Raw genomic sequence first — 13,845 nt, 5'->3', positions numbered from 1 at the left:
ATTTCAGCGCCAGGGTCTGCCACACAACTGTGGCTGAAATGATTGGTTCGTTTGGGCCCCCACAAAACAAGCTGGCAATTAATGTGTCCCTGCACAAACTGGCTCTACGGAGGCAAGATGTCATCCTCATCCTCCTCATCCACCGATTCCTCACCCTCTTCAGTGTGTACATCCTCATCCTCACAAAGTATTAACTCGTCCCCACTTGAATCCACCACCACAGGTCCCTCTGTACCTTCTGGAGGCTGGTCTCCCTGGAAGAGCTGATAATTCATTTTGATGAACATCATCTTCTCCACATTCTGTGGAAGCAACCTCCTACGCCTTTCGCTGACAAGGTTCCCGGCTGCACTAAACACTCTTTCGGAGTACACACTGGAGGGGGGGCAACTCAGGTAAAATAGAGCCAGTTTGTACAGGGGCCTCCAAATTGCCTCTTTTTCCTGCCAGTACAGGTATGGACTGTCTGACATGCCTACTTGGATGCTGTCACCGATGTAATCCTCCACCATTCTGTCAATGGTGACAGTATCATATGCAGTGACAGTAGACATGTCAGAAATTGTTGCCAGGTCCTTCAGTCCGGACCAGATGTCCAAACTTGGTCCTGCCTGCCCTGCATCACCGCCAGCGGGTTGCTTAGGATACCTAAGTTTTTTCCTGGCAGCCCCAGTTGCGGGAGAAAATGAAGAAGGAGCCGTTGACGTGTCACGTTCCGCTTCAGCTGACAGTGTGTTCACCAGCAGGTCTTTGCACCTCTGCAGGCTTGTGTCGGCCGGAAAGAGAGACACCACATAGGCTTTAAACCTAGGATCGAGCACGGTGGCCAAAATGTAGTGGTCTGATTTCAACAGATTGACCACCCTGGAATCCTGGCAAAGCGAATGAAGGGCTTCATCCACAAGTCCCACATGCCGAGCGGAATCGCTCCGTCTTAGCTCCTCCTTCACTTTCTCCAGCTGCTTCTGCAAAAGCCTGATGAGGGGAATGACCTGACTCAAGCTGGCAGTGTCTGAACTGACTTCACGTGTGGCAAGTTCGAAGGGCTGAAGAACCTTGCACAACACGGAAATCATTCTCCACTGCGCTTGAGTCAGGTGCATACCCCCTCCTTTGCCTATGTCATAGGTGGATGTATAGGCTTGTATGGCCTTTTGCTGCTCCTCCATCCTCTGAAGCATATAGAGGGTTGAGTTCCACCGCGTCACAACCTCTTGCTTCAGGTGATGGCGGGGCAGGTTCAAGAGTGTTTGCTGGCGCTCCAGTCTTCGGCACGCAGTCGCTGAATGGCGAAAGTGGCCAGAAATTTTTTGGGCCACCCAAAGCGTCTCCTGCACGCCCCTGTCGCTTTTCAGAAAATTCTGCACCACCAAGTTTATTGTGTGAGCAAAACATGGGACGTGCTGGAATTTGCCCAGATGTAATGCCCGCACAATATTGGTGGCGTTGTCAGATATCACAAATCCCCAGGAGAGTCTAAGTGGGGTAAGCCACTGGGCGATGATTTCCCTCAGTTTCTCTAAGAGGTTGTCGGCGGTGTGCCTCTTACTGAAACCGGTGATACACAGCGTAGCCTGCCTTGTAACGAGCTGGCGTTTCTGAGATGCTGCTACTGGTGACGCTGCTGCTGTTGCTGCGTAAGGTGATACATCTACCCAGTGGGCTGTCACAGTCATATAGTCCTTAGTCTGCCCTGTTCCACTTGTCCACATGTCCGTGGTTAAGTGGACATTGTGTACAACGGCATTTTTCAGGACACTGAGGACACTTTTTCTGACGTTTCTGTACAGTCTCGGTATCGCCTGCCTAGTGAAGTGGAATCTAGACGGGATTTGGAACCGGGGACACACTACCTCCATCAATTGTCTAAATCCCACTGCACTAATGGCGGATACCGGACGCACGTCTAACACCAACATAGCAGTCAAGGCCTCAGTTATACGTTTTGCTTCAGGATGACTGCTGTCGTACTTCATCCTCCTCGCTAAGGACTGTTGGAGGGTCAATTGTTTAGTAAAAGTAGTGGTGTTCCTACTTCCTCTCTGGGATGATGAACGACTCCCAGCAGCAGCAGCAACAGCAGCAGCGGCAGCAGTAGGCGTAGCAATGCAGGATCCTCCGGAGGAATCCCGGATAGGAGAGTCAGTCATGCCAGTGATATGGCCTGCAGGACTACTTCCGATCCTGACTAAGGAGGAAATTGACGAGGAGGGAGTTGACGGTGTGGTTTGCAGGCGCTTGGATACAACAGGACAACGGGATTTAGGTGTCCCTGGACTGCTTACGGTCTGAGCCAAAGTTTCTGAACTTGACAGTAACTTTTTATGAACGCGCTGCAGGTGCCGTATAAGGGAGGATGTTCCTAGGTGGTTGACGTCCCTACCCCTACTTATTTCACCTTTACATATGGTACATATGGCAAGACAGTTGTTGTCCGGATTTGGATAGAAATATTGCCAGACCAAAGAGGTGGAATGTTTGGTCTTCTGCCCAGGCATGACCGTGATGGGCTTTTTCATCCCACGGACAACAACTGTCTCCCCCGGAGCCTGATTTAAACAAACCACATCACCATCAGAATCCTCCTCGCCAACTTCCTCCTCAGCGCCAGCTACACCAGTATCCTCATCCTGTTGTACTTCAACAGTGACATCTTCAATTTGCATATCAGCAAGTGGACTGTGGGTGCTCCTTTCAGCACTTGCAGGGGGCGTGCAAATGGTGGAAAGAGCCACCTCTTCCCGTCCAGTGCTGGGAAGGTCAGGCATCGCAACCACCACCACACTTGGACTCTCTTTGGGGATTTGTGATATCTTCTTAGAAAGCACAGTTCTTCGCTGTGCTTTTGCCAGCTTAACTCTTTTGATTTTTTTAGTGGGAGGAGTGCTTCCATCGTCATGTGAAGCTGAACCACTAGTCATGAACATACTAGGGATCGACCTTAGCCGTTCCTTGCCACTCCGTGTCGTAAATGGCATATTGGCAAGTTTACGTTTCTCTTCAGCTGATTTAAATGTCTTTTTCAAGGTCATTTTCCTGAACTTTGCCATTTGGGATTGTATGTGCCCTCTACTATGACATTGGGCATCGGCCTTGGCAGACGACGTTGATGGCATGTTATCGTCTATGTCATGACTAGTGGCAGCAGCTTCAGCACTAGGAGGAAGTGGTTCTTGATCTTTCTCTATTTTATTTTTATCGGAGAAAGTTTGGTCCTCCATTTATGTTATATCGATTTGATATATACGTGCGGCTAAACACAGAAAATAAATTTTTTTTTGGTTCGGACTGGAGTGTACTTTGTGGGTTACAGCACCCTTTAACGGTCAAGCCAGCCGGCCCTTTACTTATGACACAGGCGCACTCTTGGCACTACTTTGTTGATGCACGTGCGGCTACTGCGCACACAATTCACAAACACAGAAAATAATTTTTTTTTGGTTTGGACTGGAGTGTACTTTGGGGGTTACAGCACCCTTTAACGGTCAAGCCAGCCGGCCCTTTACTTATGACACAGGCGCACGCTTGGCACTACTTTGTTGATGCACGTGCGGCTACTGCGCACACAATTCACAAACACAGAAAATAATTTTTTTTTGGTTTGGACTGGAGTGTACTTTGGGGGTTACAGCACCCTTTAACGGTCAAGCCAGCCGGCCCTTTACTTATGACACAGGCGCACGCTTGGCACTACTTTGTTGATGCACGTGCGGCTACTGCACACACAATTCACAAACACAGAAAATAATTTTTTTTTGGTTTGGACTGGAGTGTACTTTCGGGGGTTACAGCACCCTTTAACGGTCAAGCCAGCCGGCCCTTTACTTATGACACAGGCGCACGCTTGGCACTACTTTGTTGATGCACGTGCGGCTACTGCGCACACAAGTCACAAACACAGAAAATAATTTTTTTTTAGGTTTGGACTGGAGTGTACTTTCGGGGGTTACAGCACCCTTAACGGTCAAGCCAGCCGGCCCTTTACTTATGACACAGGCGCACGCTTGGCACTACTTTGTTGATGCACGTGCGGCTACTGCGCACACAATTCACAAACACAGAAAATAATTTTTTTTTTGGTTTGGACTGGAGTGTACTTTCGGGGGTTACAGCACCCTTAACGGTCAAGCCAGCCGGCCCTTTACTTATGACACAGGCGCACGCTTGGCACTACTTTGTTGATGCACGTGTGGCTACTGCGCACACAATTCACAAACACAGAAAATAATTTTTTTTTTGGTTTGGACTGGAGTGTACTTTCGGGAGTTACAGCACCCTTAACGGTCAAGCCAGCCGGCCCTTTACTTATGACACAGGCGCACGCTTGGCACTACTTTGTTGATGCACGTGCGGCTACTGCGCACACAATTCACAAACACAGAAAATAATTTTTTTTTGGTTTGGACTGGAGTGTACTTTCAGGGGTTACAGCACCCTTTAACGGTCAAGCCAGCCGGCCCTTTACTTATGACACAGGCGCACGCTTGGCACTACTTTGTTGATGCACGTGCGGCTACTGCGCACACAATTCACAAACACAGAAAATAATTTTTTTTTGGTTTGGACTGGAGTGTACTTTCGGGGGTTACAGCACCCTTTAACGGTCAAGCCAGCCGGCCCTTTACTTATGACACAGGCGCACTCTTGGCACTACTTTGTTGATGCACGTGCGGCTACTGCGCACACAATTCACAAACACAGAAAATAATTTTTTTTTAGGTTTGGACTGGAGTGTACTTTCGGGGGTTACAGCACCCTTAACGGTCAAGCCAGCCGGCCCTTTACTTATGACACAGGCGCACGCTTGGCACTACTTTGTTGATGCACGTGCGGCTACTGCGCACACAATTCACAACCACAGAAAATAATTTTTTTTTGGTTTGGACTGGAGTGTACTTTCGGGGGTTACAGCACCCTTTAACGGTCAAGCCAGCCGGCCCTTTACTTATGACACAGGCGCACGCTTGGCACTACTTTGTTGATGCACGTGCGGCTACTGCGCACACAATTCACAAACACAGAAAATAATTTTTTTTTTGGTTTGGACTGGAGTGTACTTTCGGGGGTTACAGCACCCTTAACGGTCAAGCCAGCCGGCCCTTTACTTATGACACAGGCGCACGCTTGGCACTACTTTGTTGATGCACGTGCGGCTACTGCGCACACAATTCACAAACACAGAAAATATATTATTTTTTTAGCACTTGGGGGGAGCACCCCTGATGGACAGAGCACCCCCTGGACAACACTACAGCACCCCTTTAGGACTGGGACACTGCACAGGACTTTGGAACTGACTGCACAACACAGTCCAGCCAGCCCCTATGGACTTTGAAGTAGTGGACACAGCCCCTATTAACAACAGCAGCACAGCACAACACAGCCAGCCCCTATGGACTTTGAAGTAGTGGACAACAGCAGCACTACACTACACTACACTACACAGCACTAACTCCCACCCTCCCTCTTCACTGTCCACAGCCGAGTGAGAAAATGGCGCCGACGCGGGTACCTTATATAGGATCCAAAACCCGCGAGACTCGGAAGGCGGGATGATGACGTTTTGCCTCGATGTCAGATCCGAGTCAGGCGGGAAAAGTCGAGCCTGACTCGGATCGGACTCGGATCGGGGGGGCTCGGGGGGGTTCGGATTTCAGAAATCCGAACCCGCTCACCCCTAGTATGCACCATTACAGACCGGGTACTGTAGAGCGTGTGTATGCACCATTACAGACTGGGTACTGTAGAGAGTGTGTATGCACCATTATAGACCGGGTACTGTAGAGCGTGTGTATGCACCATTACAGACCAGGTACTGTAGAGCGTGTGTATGCACCATTACACACCGGGTACTGTTGAGCGTGTGTATGCACCATTACAGACCGGGTACTGTAGAGCGTGTGTATGCACCATTACAGCCTGGGTACAGTAGATCGTGTGTATGCACCATTACAGACCGGGTACAGTAGATCGTGTGTATGCACCATTACAGACCGGGTACTGTAGATCGTGTGTATGCACCATTACAGACCGGGTACTGTAGAGCGTGTGTATGCACCATTAAAGACCGGGTACTGTAGAGCGTGTGTATGCTCCATTACAGATCGATTACTGTAGATCATGTGTATGCACCAATACACACCTGGTACTGTAGATCGTGTGTATGCACCATTACAGACTGGGTACTGTAGAGCATGTGTTTGCACCATTACACACCGGGTACTGTAGATCTTGTGTATGCAGTGCACCATTACAGACCGGGTACTGTAGATTGAGTGTATGCACCATTACAGACCAGGTACTGTAGAGCGTGTGTATGCACCATTACAGACTGGGTACTGTAGAGCGTGTGTATGCACCATTACAGACCTGGTACTGTAGAGCGTGTGTATGCACCATTACAGACCAGGTACTGTAGAGCGTGTGTATGCACCATTACACACCGGGTACTCTAGAGCGTGTGTATGCACATTTACAGACCGGGTACTGTAGATCCTGTGTATGCACCATTACAGACCGGGTACTGTAGATCTTGTGCATGCACCATTACAGACCGGGTACTGTAGATCTTGTGTATGCACCATTACAGACCGGGTACTGTAGATCTTGTGTATGCACAATTACAGACCGGGTACTGTAGAGCGTGTGTATGCACCATTACAGACCGGGTACTGTAGAGCATGTGTATGCACCATTACAGACCGGGTACTGTAGATCGTGTGTATGCACCATTACAGACTTGGTACTGTAGAGCGTGTGTATGCACCATTACAGACATGGTACTGTAGATCGAGTGTATGCACCATTACACACAGGGTACATTAGATCTTGTGTATGCACCATTACAGACATGGTACTGTAGATCGAGTGTATGCACCATTACACACCGGGTACTGTAGATCGTGTGTATGCACCATTACAGACCGGGTAATGTAGAGCGTGTGTATGCACCATTACAGACCGGGTACTGTAGATCGTGTGTATGCACCATTACAGACTTGGTACTGTAGAGCGTGTGTATGCACCATTACAGACATGGTACTGTAGATCGAGTGTATGCACCATTACACACAGGGTACTGTAGATCTTGTGTATGCACCATTACAGACATGGTACTGTAGATCGAGTGTATGCACCATTACACACCGGGTACTGTAGATCGTGTGTATGCACCATTACAGACCGGTTAATGTAGAGCGTGTGTATGCACCATTACAGACCGGGTAATGTAGAGTATGTGTATGCACCATTACAGACCGGTTACTGTAGATCTTGTGCATGCAGCATTACAGACCGGGTACTGTAGATCTTGTGCATGCACCATTACAGAACAGGTACTGTAGATCGTGTGCATGCACCATTACAGACCGGGTACTGTAGATCGTGTGTATGCACCATTACAGACCGGGTACTGTAGATCGTGTGTATGCACCATTACAGACCGGGTACTGTAGATCTTGTGTATGCACCATTACAGACCGGGTACTGTAGATCTTGTGTATGCACCATTACAGACCGGGTACAGTAGATCTTGTGTATGCACAATTACAGACCAGGTACTGTAGAGCGTGTGTATGCACCATTATAGACCGGGTACTGTAGAGCGTGTGTATGCACCATTACAGACTGGGTACTGTAGAGCGTGTGTATGCACCATTATAGACCGGGTACTGTAGAGCGTGTGTATGCACCATTACAGACCAGGTACTGTAGAGCGTGTGTATGCACCATTACACACCGGGTACTGTTGAGCGTGTGTATGCACCATTACAGACCGGGTACTGTAGAGCGTGTGTATGCACCATTACAGCCTGGGTACAGTAGATCGTGTGTATGCACCATTACAGACCGGGTACAGTAGATCGTGTGTATGCACCATTACAGACCGGGTACTGTAGATCGTGTGTATGCACCATTACAGACCGGGTACTGTAGAGCGTGTGTATGCACCATTAAAGACCGGGTACTGTAGAGCGTGTGTATGCTCCATTACAGCTCGATTACTGTAGATCATGTGTATGCACCAATACACACCTGGTACTGTAGATCGTGTGTATGCACCATTACAGACTGGGTACTGTAGAGCATGTGTTTGCACCATTACACACCGGGTACTGTAGATCTTGTGTATGCAGTGCACCATTACAGACCGGGTACTGTAGATTGAGTGTATGCACCATTACAGACCAGGTACTGTAGAGCGTGTGTATGCACCATTACAGACTGGGTACTGTAGAGCGTGTGTATGCACCATTACAGACCTGGTACTGTAGAGCGTGTGTATGCACCATTACAGACCAGGTACTGTAGAGCGTGTGTATGCACCATTACACACCGGGTACTCTAGAGCGTGTGTATGCACATTTACAGACCGGGTACTGTAGATCCTGTGTATGCACCATTACAGACCGGGTACTGTAGATCTTGTGCATGCACCATTACAGACCGGGTACTGTAGATCTTGTGTATGCACCATTACAGACCGGGTACTGTAGATCTTGTGTATGCACAATTACAGACCGGGTACTGTAGAGCGTGTGTATGCACCATTACAGACCGGGTACTGTAGAGCATGTGTATGCACCATTACAGACCGGGTACTGTAGATCGTGTGTATGCACCATTACAGACTTGGTACTGTAGAGCGTGTGTATGCACCATTACAGACATGGTACTGTAGATCGAGTGTATGCACCATTACACACAGGGTACTTTAGATCTTGTGTATGCACCATTACAGACAAGGTACTGTAGATCGAGTGTATGCACCATTACACACCGGGTACTGTAGATCGTGTGTATGCACCATTACAGACCGGGTAATGTAGAGCGTGTGTATGCACCATTACAGACCGGGTACTGTAGATCGTGTGTATGCACCATTACAGACTTGGTACTGTAGAGCGTGTGTATGCACCATTACAGACATGGTACTGTAGATCGAGTGTATGCACCATTACACACAGGGTACTGTAGATCTTGTGTATGCACCATTACAGACATGGTACTGTAGATCGAGTGTATGCACCATTACACACCGGGTACTGTAGATCGTGTGTATGCACCATTACAGACCGGGTAATGTAGAGCGTGTGTATGCACCATTACAGACCGGGTAATGTAGAGTATGTGTATGCACCATTACAGACCGGTTACTGTAGATCTTGTGCATGCAGCATTACAGACCGGGTACTGTAGATCTTGTGCATGCACCATTACAGAACAGGTACTGTAGATCGTGTGCATGCACCATTACAGACCGGGTACTGTAGATCGTGTGTATGCACCATTACAGACCGGGTACTGTAGATCGTGTGTATGCACCATTACAGACCGGGTACTGTAGATCTTGTGTATGCACCATTACAGACCGGGTACTGTAGATCTTGTGTATGCACCATTACAGACCGGGTACAGTAGATCTTGTGTATGCACAATTACAGACCAGGTACTGTAGAGCGTGTGTATGCACCATTATAGACCGGGTACTGTAGAGCGTGTGTATGCACCATTACAGACTGGGTACTGTAGAGCGTGTGTATGCACCATTATAGACCGGGTACTGTAGAGTGTGTGTATGCACCATTACAGACCAGGTACTGTAGAGCGTGTGTATGCACCATTACACACCGGGTACTGTTGAGCGTGTGTATGCACCATTACAGACCGGGTACTGTAGAGCGTGTGTATGCACCATTACAGCCTGGGTACAGTAGATCGTGTGTATGCACCATTACAGACCGGGTACAGTAGATCGTGTGTATGCACCATTACAGACCGGGTACTGTAGATCGTGTGTATGCACCATTACAGACCGGGTACTGTAGAGCGTGTGTATGCACCATTAAAGACCGGGTACTGTAGAGCGTGTGTATGCTCCATTACAGCTCGATTACTGTAGATCATGTGTATGCACCAATACACACCTGGTACTGTAGATCGTGTGTATGCACCATTACAGACTGGGTACTGTAGAGCATGTGTTTGCACCATTACACACCGGGTACTGTAGATCTTGTGTATGCAGTGCACCATTACAGACCGGGTACTGTAGATTGAGTGTATGCACCATTACAGACCAGGTACTGTAGAGCGTGTGTATGCACCATTACAGACTGGGTACTGTAGAGCGTGTGTATGCACCATTACAGACCTGGTACTGTAGAGCGTGTGTATGCACCATTACAGACCAGGTACTGTAGAGCGTGTGTATGCACCATTACACACCGGGTACTCTAGAGCGTGTGTATGCACATTTACAGACCGGGTACTGTAGATCCTGTGTATGCACCATTACAGACCGGGTACTGTAGATCTTGTGCATGCACCATTACAGACCGGGTACTGTAGATCTTGTGTATGCACCATTACAGACCGGGTACTGTAGATCTTGTGTATGCACAATTACAGACCGGGTACTGTAGAGCGTGTGTATGCACCATTACAGACCGGGTACTGTAGAGCATGTGTATGCACCATTACAGACCGGGTACTGTAGATCGTGTGTATGCACCATTACAGACTTGGTACTGTAGAGCGTGTGTATGCACCATTACAGACATGGTACTGTAGATCGAGTGTATGCACCATTACACACAGGGTACTTTAGATCTTGTGTATGCACCATTACAGACAAGGTACTGTAGATCGAGTGTATGCACCATTACACACCGGGTACTGTAGATCGTGTGTATGCACCATTACAGACCGGGTAATGTAGAGCGTGTGTATGCACCATTACAGACCGGGTACTGTAGATCGTGTGTATGCACCATTACAGACTTGGTACTGTAGAGCGTGTGTATGCACCATTACAGACATGGTACTGTAGATCGAGTGTATGCACCATTACACACAGGGTACTGTAGATCTTGTGTATGCACCATTACAGACATGGTACTGTAGATCGAGTGTATGCACCATTACACACCGGGTACTGTAGATCGTGTGTATGCACCATTACAGACCGGGTAATGTAGAGCGTGTGTATGCACCATTACAGACCGGGTAATGTAGAGTATGTGTATGCACCATTACAGACCGGTTACTGTAGATCTTGTGCATGCAGCATTACAGACCGGGTACTGTAGATCTTGTGCATGCACCAATACAGAACAGGTACTGTAGATCGTGTGCATGCACCATTACAGACCGGGTACTGTAGATCGTGTGTATGCACCATTACAGACCGGGTACTGTAGATCGTGTGTATGCACCATTACAGACCGGGTACTGTAGATCTTGTGTATGCACCATTACAGACCGGGTACTGTAGATCTTGTGTATGCACCATTACAGACCGGGTACAGTAGATCTTGTGTATGCACAATTACAGACCAGGTACTGTAGAGCGTGTGTATGCACCAATACAGACCGGGTACTGTAGAGCGTGTCTATGCACCATTACACACCAGGTACTGTAGATCTTGTGTATGCAGTGCAACATTACAGACCGGGTACTGTAGATTGAGTGTATGCACCATTACAGACCAGGTACTGTAGAGCGTGTGTATGCACCATTACAGACCGGGTACTGTAGAGCGTGTGTATGCACCATTACAGACCAGGTACTGTAGAGCGTGTGTATGCACCATTACACACCGGGTACTCTAGAGCGTGTGTATGCACATTTACAGACCGGGTACTGTAGATCCTGTGTATGCACCATTACAGACCGGGTACTGTAAATCTTGTGCATGCACCATTACAGACCGGGTACTGTAGATCTTGTGTATGCACCATTACAGACCGGGTACTGTAGATCTTGTGTATGCACAATTACAGACCGGGTACTGTAGAGCGTGTGTATGCACCATTACAGACCGGGTACTGTAGAGCATGTGTATGCACCATTACAGACCGGGTACTGTAGATCGTGTGTATGCACCATTACAGACTTGGTACTGTAGAGCGTGTGTATGCACCATTACAGACATGGTACTGTAGATCGAGTGTATGCACCATTACACACAGGGTACTTTAGATCTTGTGTATGCACCATTACAGACAAGTTACTGTAGATCGAGTGTATGCACCATTACACACCGGGTACTGTAGATCGTGTGTATGCACCATTACAGACCGGGTAATGTAGAGCGTGTGTATGCACCATTACAGACCGGGTACTGTAGATCGTGTGTATGCACCATTACAGACTTGGTACTGTAGAGCGTGTGTATGCACCATTACAGACATGGTACTGTAGATCGAGTGTATGCACCATTACACACAGGGTACTGTAGATCTTGTGTATGCACCATTACAGACATGGTACTGTAGATCGAGTGTATGCACCATTACACACCGGGTACTGTAGATCGTGTGTATGCACCATTACAGACCGGTTAATGTAGAGCGTGTGTATGCACCATTACAGACCGGGTAATGTAGAGTGTGTGTATGCACCATTACAGACCGGTTACTGTAGATCTTGTGCATGCAGCATTACAGACCGGGTACTGTAGATCTTGTGCATGCACCATTACAGAACAGGTACTGTAGATCGTGTGCATGCACCATTACAGACCGGGTACTGTAGATCGTGTGTATGCACCATTACAGACCGGGTACTGTAGATCGTGTGTATGCACCATTACAGACCGGGTACTGTAGATCTTGTGTATGCACCATTACAGACCGGGTACTGTAGATCTTGTGTATGCACCATTACAGTCCGGGTACAGTAGATCTTGTGTATGCACAATTACAGACCAGGTACTGTAGAGCGTGTGTATGCACCATTATAGACCGGGTACTGTAGAGCGTGTGTATGCACCATTACAGACTGGGTACTGTAGAGCGTGTGTATGCACCATTATAGACCGGGTACTGTAGAGCGTGTGTATGCACCATTACAGACCAGGTACTGTAGAGCGTGTGTATGCACCATTACACACCGGGTACTGTTGAGCGTGTGTATGCACCATTACAGACCGGGTACTGTAGAGCGTGTGTATGCACCATTACAGCCTGGGTACAGTAGATCGTGTGTATGCACCATTACAGACCGGGTACAGTAGATCGTGTGTATGCACCATTACAGACCGGGTACTGTAGATCGTGTGTATGCACCATTACAGACCGGGTACTGTAGAGCGTGTGTATGCACCATTAAAGACCGGGTACTGTAGAGCGTGTGTATGCTCCATTACAGCTCGATTACTGTAGATCATGTGTATGCACCAATACACACCTGGTACTGTAGATCGTGTGTATGCACCATTACAGACTGGGTACTGTAGAGCATGTGTTTGCACCATTACACACCGGGTACTGTAGATCTTGTGTATGCAGTGCACCATTACAGACCGGGTACTGTAGATTGAGTGTATGCACCATTACAGACCAGGTACTGTAGAGCGTGTGTATGCACCATTACAGACTGGGTACTGTAGAGCGTGTGTATGCACCATTACAGACCTGGTACTGTAGAGCGTGTGTATGCACCATTACAGACCAGGTACTGTAGAGCGTGTGTATGCACCATTACACACCGGGTACTCTAGAGCGTGTGTATGCACATTTACAGACCGGGTACTGTAGATCCTGTGTATGCACCATTACAGACCGGGTACTGTAGATCTTGTGCATGCACCATTACAGACCGGGTACTGTAGATCTTGTGTATGCACCATTACAGACCGGGTACTGTAGATCTTGTGTATGCACAATTACAGACCGGGTACTGTAGAGCGTGTGTATGCACCATTACAGACCGGGTACTGTAGAGCATGTGTATGCACCATTACAGACCGGGTACTGTAGATCGTGTGTATGCACCATTACAGACTTGGTACTGTAGAGCGTGTGTATGCACCATTACAGACATGGTACTGTAGATCGAGT

Source organism: Taudactylus pleione, unplaced genomic scaffold, assembly GCF_031769625.1.
Source record: "Taudactylus pleione unplaced genomic scaffold, aTauple2 ptg001293l, whole genome shotgun sequence".
In the NCBI taxonomy this organism is placed as follows: Eukaryota; Metazoa; Chordata; class Amphibia; order Anura; family Myobatrachidae; genus Taudactylus; species Taudactylus pleione.
This window is presented reverse-complemented; position numbering follows the sequence as displayed.